Source organism: Phoxinus phoxinus (genome assembly GCF_949152265.1).
Source record: "Phoxinus phoxinus genome assembly, chromosome: 17".
NCBI lineage: Eukaryota > Metazoa > Chordata > Actinopteri > Cypriniformes > Leuciscidae > Phoxinus > Phoxinus phoxinus.
The window spans coordinates 2,135,267-2,144,856 of record NC_136892.1 but is presented as its reverse complement, the minus strand read 5'-3'; positions in this window follow the sequence as shown (position 1 = coordinate 2,144,856).

Sequence of the window (9,590 nt, the reverse complement as noted above, 5' to 3'; positions counted from 1 at the left end):
TCACAACATCACTCGTTCGAATCAGCTGTCGCGTCTGTTTCAAGCGATTTAAAATTGTGATTTTCGTTAACACAAACAGAGAATTGCTGAGAGTCTCGAGATGTTTCTCCGTCGCTCTGCATACGTCATGTCATTCATCGCTCTGATTGGTTTTAGATCTATCCGACGTCCGTTGGTGACGCCCCTGTGGAAATGAATTGTCTATGGAGCTTTGCCAGACCCTAACTCAGTTACAACTGAGAGTGCTCTGGGTTTTCCCAGGCTAGGTGCAGGGAGGAGGAAGAACAACAAAAATTGCAAAGAGCAAAGCAGAGATTTCTGATCAATGTTGAGCTACTGTGATAGAACATGTTTCGTTCATCAAAAGACAATGACGGAAAAATATGAAATTTGTTTTGAGATTAAAAATGTACTGAGAACTATATGTTCATAAATAACCTGAACTGTGTGTGTGTGTGTGTGTGTTACTATTGTCTCCTGCATATGTGTGTGTGTGTGCTACTGTTGTCTCTTGCATGTGTGTGTGTGTGTGTTACTGTTTTCTCCTGCCTATGTGTGTGTGTGTGTGTGTTACTGTTTTCTCCTGCCTATGTGTGTGTGTGTGTGCTACTGTTTTCTCCTGCCTGTGTGTGTGTGTGTGTGTGTGTGTGTGTACTACTGTTGTCTTTATCTTATTTTTTCTTGTGGACATTATTGATTTTCAATTGAATTATTTGAGATATTAAGCTATAGGGTTCTTACTTTGCGTTTCGGTGCACTAAAAAAAAATGTCCGGATGTCTGTGTTTCTTTTTCTGCCATGATGGTTGGCCACACACACACACACACACACACACACACACACACACACACACACACGCACACGCACACGCACACACACACACACACACACACACACACACACACACACACACACACACACACACACACACACACACACACACACACACACACACAAACAGTAGTACAGTAGAGAGACACTGGGGGGCAGTAGAGTCCACAGAATCGAGTATATCTGGAGTTAGAGAGAGAGCGGGACTATAAAACTCACATCTGCACATTAGACATATTACAGAGGTTTAAAAAAAAAGTTTGCTGATAACATATTTCTAAGCTGAGCATAACAAAATGTATATTCACTTTACAGAAATATACACAATTTCCCCAAGATTTAGTTAATTTTCAGGACTTTGTGAGGCAGAATTATAAGATTGATATCTGGACCCCTCATACTGAGTGTTTAATACACTGTAATATGTTGTATAAACTGTATATGTTATGATTCTGAATATAATATAGTATCTTTCTCTGTTTATAGATGCACTTGTACTTCATACATTTCAGTGTGGAGGAAAACAATGAAACATTAACCCGAATTCTGCCTTCATATCTTTGGCTTTGTACAAGATATCAATGTGTTTTAAAAACATCTGTCTCAATCTCAACTCGCTGATCACACGATCAATACAGTTATTAATTTAAATTAAATCTGTTCATCATATAAACGGCTTGATTCATTTTACGATGCAGGACTTCCAGTGGAGAGACGGAAACCTCTCAGCCTTCATGAACAATATCTTATGGAGAATGCGTGAACTAACCCTTTAAAAATGAAATATAATAAGCCGACATGGCACAACTGCACCAGAACAATATTTAATAAGAGAACCGATATCACCGACATCCTACCACATTAAAAGTGCAGGAAATATGATTTATTATAAATAGTGCAATGTAAAGTATTTCAAATAAATAGTTTTATTTTAAATTTATTTTTACTTTCAAATGAAAGGTTAATTATACTTTAAGTTTAATCACATTTATGTTTATTTTGAATCTTTCTGGCATTAAGTAATCAAAACAGGGGTTAGGCATTATAAACATATTAATGCAGTAATTATGCTTGTATGGTCTCATGAATAATTGCAGCCACAGTTATACTACATTAAAAATACTTATCTATTAATTAAACACACCTTTAGAAAGTATAACGCATTAAACCACAGTAATATAATTTCAGTTGCAACAAGGAATCTGCAAACACAGTCAAACCAAACATTATTCAGACACCAGATATTGTTTTTAATATTTTTTACACTACAGTAGTTCATTTATGTAAGTGAGGAGAGCAAAATAAAGTAAACTGTATGGAGAATATTTGGGTATAATATGTCACAATGTCACAGTGACTACACTGTAAAAAATTATCGTGAATTTAACGGTAAAAGACTGAAAAACTGTTAATTGGTTAACAGAAAGTTTCCGTACTATATACGGTAAATAACTGTGATAGAACTAATGGTACATTTCATGTAATTTTACTGTAAAATACCGTTAAATTTACAGTTTTTGAAAGTGAAAAAGAAACAACTCATTCTATGTAAAGCACTTTGAATTACCATTGTGTATAAAATGTGCTATATAAATAAACTTGCCTTGCCTTTCCTATAATTTACAGTGAAAAACCATTAATTGACATTCCCACAATTCCTTGCGTGACACTTCACATTTGATGTATTTTTGTCGAAATAACTGTTTCTTCATAGTTTTCTTTGTTTTTTCTAATTATATTAGGGTTTTATGTTACAATTACTGTTGTTAAATTAATGTTTATTGCATTAAAATTAAAATTGTGTTACCATGATGGTGTTTAGTATGTGTGTGAATCATGTGTGTGCAGCTTCTGTATATTAGTATTAAGTTTTATTTTTTGGAAGAACTGCTTGTGATGAGCTTTGATTGATCATGTGACTCTCATCTCTGCTGTGATTGGTGGTTATCAGTGTATTACAAAGGTACAAAACAGATATTAATACTTCAATAGGACGGTAAATTCACATTATATCAGATAATAAAATACGGTTTATTACTGTAAATTTTAAGTTAAGTCTGTAAAACCCAGTTCTGGCAACCACAGCTGCCGTTTTTTTACCGTAAAAAAACGGTTTAATTTTTTACAGTGTACCAGTAACATTTATAAACTTTTGGGACTAAAAATGATTGACACTTTGAGCTGATCGTGTGTTTTGTCTTTAATTGCTAATGCTGTTTTCACACACACACTGAACACAATGAAGCATTGCTTGGTCACTGGTTGAGCTAAACTGCTATTATCTAATTGTGTAGTTAAATTTACCAGCTGACAGATATTCAACATAATTCATGTGTGAGAGTCTAACAGAAGAATGGACAAAACCTGTGTGTGTGTGTGTGTGTGTGTGTGTGAGACCGTCTAACAGAAGGACGGACAAAACCTGTGTGTGTGTGTGTGTGTGTGTGTGTGTGTGACAGTCTAACAGAAGGATGGACAAAACCTGTCAAATATCAACTGAGTTCTGCTCATATTTTATTACCGTTTTCTAAACTATAGCGAATAAACTGATAATGTGAGAAATGTTGAAGTGTCTGGATAATGTGTGACTGTATAAGGAGAAGGGTTTGAAGGACAGAAGGTCGGGAAGCTCCAGGACAGCTTTCATCGGTCCCGGATCTCCGGGCCTTTGCATGGCTCTTAATGAGATCACTCGTGTCCCACAATGCATCTGCAGGGATGCCGGAGATTGCTTTCCAGTCTGAAGAAGCGTCTGATGTGCTTGATGTGGTCCGGCGGAGAAAAAACACTGAGACTGAAAAACATCCACAGAAGAATCTGAGACAACACCAGGAATCTGTTTTTCATTCAGAGAATCGGATAAATCAGTGTTTTATTAATCTCATGTTGAGTTGTTCACTATATATACGTGTCTTTTTATTTAAATGAAGTGTTACAAATAACACAGATTAGTCTAATTAAATTAGATTTAAATATTTATAGTGTCTGTCTATTCACTTTTTCCTGAATGTCGAGTCTTGAAGGGAGACTTTTGCTTGGATCTATCTATTTTCAGCTTGTCTATGAGGTCTAAACCTCTCAATAATAATAATAATAATAATAGGCTAACTGTGAAAATCCAACTTGTATCCCTTAAAACTAATCTTTGATCATCAAAATGACATATTTAAAAGTTTAAAATATCTTGAATGTAACTCGACACCCTTGCCTCATTAAGTATGTGCGGTTCTGTGAATATGCAAATGAGCCCCGCCTCCACTCACTCACTCACTCAGAGATCCACTGGTTGACGATCACACGTTGATCTGATTGGTTACAAGGTAGTGTGTGACGTCAGAAACACCAGCGATTTCAAACCGTGTTTTTGAGACTGTCTTTGGTTCACTGCAGTTTTAAGCAGAAAATACTCAGCAATGCTGTCGACTTATGAACTTACACATGTGTCTTAAACAATATTAATAACACCACATAGACACATAAACAACATTAAAAGCTGGATTTTCACCACAGGGGGACTTTAAAAACACAGCCCTGTGAATGTGATGGACTACGGTGTTCGCATTCATACACAGCAATAACCGGTGTGGAAATGGATGGATGGGTTAAAATCAGAGAAACAATTTTAGGTTACACTTTATTTTAAGGTGTCATTGTTACAGTGTAATTATATATTTAAAGGGACAGTGTGTAGGAATTTCTCCCATCTAGCGGTGAAATTGTATTTTGCATTCAAGCGTATAGTGCTCTCTAGCGCCTCGCTTTTCAAACGCATGTTGCAACTACGGTAGCCGTTATTTAGCAAGAAGCGATGACAACAACAGCCCTTCGTCAAGTTTAACTATACGTGACATGTTCTACTGTTATGCTGTCTATAATGAATTACACAACTAAGCAATGAAAAAAAAGCTTGTAATTTAGGCCGTAACATTGACTTACCCGTCGAGAAGAACTTCAGAGTCCCTTTCAAAGTCTTTCTCCTTCATCAGCTCTTTCCACCTCGGTAAAGCTAACCCGTTATTATTAGCCCTCGGTGTTTGAATTCGCCGGTCATGTTTCCTTTTAAATAAAATTTTGGCATTTCTCCTGTGGCTCGGCATAAGTGTGATCCTGAATTATGAAGTACCGTGCAGTGCAACCTTTCAGATTTACCGGGGCAGTGACTCGCATTACGCCTCTCTCCTCGTCGTGACGCCGGCTCTGGACGAACACGCGTTGTGGAAACCCGTTGAGCTAGGCTAGTGCTTTTTGTCCCTCTCTGCTATTATAGTTTTTCAAGATGGCGGAACGACATGGAAGCCTCCGTGAGTTACCCGTCCCATGTAAATAAAGATTAGAAATCCTTCGCTTACGAGGATAAGTCGGATCATTGGGAGAGGTAATTGTACACCATTGAGGACATTATGAATAAAGACATTGATTTTAGCTAATAAAATACTTTTTTTAAAAACTACACACTGTACCTTTAAGTACTGAGTAATATTAAGCAACTACATGTACTTACTATAGGGTTAGGGTAGGATTAGGATTTGGTTGAGGGTTAGTTGCATGTAATTATGCTTATACCATGGTCTGGGTGAATACTCGATTCTGATTGGCTGCAGGGTGTCCGTTAAAAAGTGATAGAGGACACCTAAATAAACTGTCAGGCGTAACCAAGGAAACCAAGTTATTGTTTGTAACTTGAAACTTTAGATTTCGATTGTAAAACTAATTAAAATATAAACTAATGTTTTAAAAATGTGTTATTTGGCAAGTGACCATGGTATAAGCGGGTTAATGCCCTTCGAGGTGTCCATTGTCAGGTTTTAATGGACTTCGGCGGAGGCAACCGTCCTCCGCTGCGCGTCGGCCGGTTCACACCTCGCCGTCGTCCATTAAAACCTGACAATGGACACCTCGTCGGGGCATTAACCCTTACATAATTTACTGTTATTAAGTACATGTAACATATCTAACAATGACACTGTAAAATAAAGTGTTACCCAGTTTTAAAACGAATTGACGACCAACTACCAAGCCTGAAACTTTTCCCTTTAAAAAACTGAAAAGGTCAATAACCAAACAGACACTATCATGACACTGAGCTGTGCATCCACATGCAGCAAACACTGTTATATTGATCTTACACTGAAAAGCTCTTCTGAAAGTGCTGACCAACAGAGGATCATTAGTAGAGTTCCCACATTAGCATATAGGCTATATTAAACGAATTTCCCTGTGGAATAATAATGTCTTAATTAATTTTTAATATGCTTCTACATATCATAAAAAACCCTGAAATGGTTTCAACCCAACGATTTAAATATTCTGAATATTAAACATTTCCTTGGCTGCTTTATGAATATCTTTAAGAAAATGTGAATATGAGAGAAAAATGAAGATTTTCCATGTGTCACAGTTTTAAAGCCGTGGTCAAAAGATTCACAATGTTTGGTCCTTCAGTTGTTGATTGTGATGATCTGCGGCTGGAGTGCCTGCTTGAGCCTCTGGGGGGCACTCCTTCCTGGTTTGTTTCCATTAGGCTATGTTTTACCCTGGACTGATTATGGTTGATTTTATGCACCTGTGTTTTATTATCTTGGTTAGCGCACCTGTCTTAAGCCTGAGTGGCCCTTTGTACCATTGCTCAGTATTGTATGTGTCTGACTGCATTTCCTAGCCTCGTTCCAGTTTCCTTGTATTCTAGTGTTCCGGTTCCCTGTTTATCTGCCTGTTCCCGGTTTCCCGTTTGCCTTATCCCTGCATGGATTTGATGTTTGTTTGGACTGCTTACCTGGTTTTGACCCCTGCCGGTTTCCTTGTACCTGTCTCTGGATTCTCCTCATAATAAAGCCTGCGTTTGGATCACCACTGTCTGTTCCATGTGCAGTTTCATGACATTGATTCACATTGTTTCGAGCTTATTGTGCAGAGTGTGCAGATGCATTTTAAATAAATACAAAAAGCTTCATTTTAAATTTACGTTTAATCACAAAAACCCAAATTTCTGGCCCTGTAAAAAAAAAAAAAACACTTTAACACACCAATTGCCAATGTTTTATTGGGAGTAAAATCTTTCAAATGCAATGAACTAATCTACGATTAAATATCATGTGTTCTTTTATCAAATGTCAGGGCTGGTTTTGTTTGTTTCGTGGATGGCTCAGCTACTGTAATAAGAGGCCAATAAGAGACTATTAACTACTATTATTCCTTTTTATTATACTAATGTCTCATTAAAACGTGTACAAATGTAAAAAGCTGATCCGAGATCAGTTAAACCCACAGACACTTCAATGGTTCTCGCGACTCCTCATGATTCATGTGTTCAGAGATCATCGCCCCCCAGCGGCGAACCAGTGAAATTACCAAACGTTTCGAAACAGTTATGACGTCCCTTACGAAAAATACGTTTATTCAAGCGTTCTATTAGTGTCAATAACAAAATTAAAGAAGTGTCTTACAAAATACTTCACAGAATTGATCCTGCTAAGCATGTTTTGGAAAGATTTAATCTTAATATTTCATATACTTGTGAAAAACAATTTTGCATCTGTTTTTTCACTGTATTTATTCAAGATTATTTTGGAAAGATTTAGAAACCTTTATTAATAGAAAACTGAAGTGTACGATGGAAATTTGTGTTTTTGGTGTGCTTTTTTATACATTTTATATATATATGACAATTTGGAATGTAAAGAACAACATATTATACAGTATTATACTACATAAACAGAAGTGGGCTCAAGGTAAACAAAATTTTCCACATTTTATAAATTACTTTACACTATATGTGCATCTTTTGGAACAAACAAAAAAGCAATGAAAACATGTAATGCTTTTAAAGCACTGGAGTTTATGTAAAACATTTTATTATCATTTTTTTTCTTTCTCCTCTTCCTGGCAGCTGTTAATGTGATATTGTGATAATACCTCTTGTTCTTGTGGCATTGAAAAAAAAAGCGGTCTATTACTAGCCTTTACTTCTTTTAAACTAAAAATAAGAAAGTATACTTATAACCTCTTCCTCAATCTAGTCTTAAGTTATATATCAGAGTTAGGACGTAAAGGCTTAATTCTATTTTAGGTGTCAAGAAAAGATGAATGTTGATCTCTTTGGGTTCTCAAATTAAATTAACAGACTCAAAACTTCTTAGTGAATTGCACTCATATTATATTCAACAACATGACCCCCACCATATATTACATTACACCCACAACCTGAAATTAAATGATGAAAGGAATCGGACAATGTTCAGTGATTGGAAGATGTCCATTAGATGTCCAATTAGCCTGAAGCCAACGTTGATATAAACAAGTCCAACTCGATGCTCACATGGAAGAGTTTTCTTGTCTTCACCTTGTGGATTTCACCATTTCTTGTCCCCATATAAATAATCCCTGATGTTCTGAAGTCCAGCAACAATCAGAACAACAGTCCTTTCATAGCATTCCAACTTTTGAATTACCTTCCTCACAAGAAAGAAAGCACAGGCATAAAAGGTCCATCTAAATAAAAGATACACTCACAATTAGCAGGCATGAATAGCTTAATGCTGAATACATACTTAACCCCACATTATTCACATGGGCTACCAAGCATCAACATCATACAGTGCATGTAAACAAAAACAACTCTACTTACTGATTGACCAAAAGGAAACAAATTCCTCAATCATAGGACCTCAGAAAGTACATTTGGATTAGCACAAGGAAGCCATTGCTTCCTATCCAACTGCTTGCCTCTTCTTCAGGTATAGTACCTGGCTAAATACTCAACTATGAAGATCGTTAGCGCCCCCTAATGGGTGACAAAACATAACCTCTATAGTAACAGGGCTAGAGCTGTTACATACCCGCCTGCTCAGAGGAAAATTTGTCATAACCATGGCAAATTTTAAGATTTTGTACATGAAAAGTTTCATACTTGTCAGGGTCAGAGACAAAAGCAACTGAATAATTAACCGGACCCAACTTTTTCTTTACCTTGGCCGGACCTTTCCATTTGGCCGCTAATTTTGCCATAAACCCTTCCTCAGCTTTGGACAGGGGATGAGCCCGTACCCAAACCACTTCTCCCTCCTGGAAATGAGCTGGATTTCGACGCTGATCATAGTATTTCTTCTGTTTTGCTTGAGCTCGTTCCACGTTACACTTGACAATGTTAAGGAGTTCCTTCTGTTTGTCAATTATGGGATAGGTAGGGTGGCTAGGATCCGGTGGTCTCTGCAAAGCACGCTCCATTGGCCCTTTAAGTTTCCTTCCTAGTGCTATTTCGGCAGGAGTGAAGCCAGTGCTTTCGTGAAAGGCTGTATTGATGGCAAATCTGAATTCAGGAATCCATCTGTCCCAGAGTTTGTGCTGATCACCTACATATGAGGCGATCATTGTTTTCAGATTTCGGTTAACCCTCTCAGTAAGGTTAGTTTGGGGATGGTAAGCAGTTGTTAATTTTTGAACAACGCCCCACTGTTTGCACACCGAACTGAGGAGATGGGAAGTAAATTGTGATCCACGATCAGACACTAGGTACGCTGGTATGCCCCATCGAGTAAAAATCTCTTCCACCAAAATTCTTGCGATCTGGGGAGTTTTCGCAGATCTAAGTGGAAACATCTCCACCCACTTAGAACAGTAATCCACAATAACCATAAAATACTCATTTTTCTTGCAGCTTTTAGGAAAAGGACCCATTAAGTCAACACCTAGCATGAAACCAGGTTCAACTATCGGTGTTGATTGTAACTGACCCGAGAGTTTAGAAAGCGTTGGCTTATACC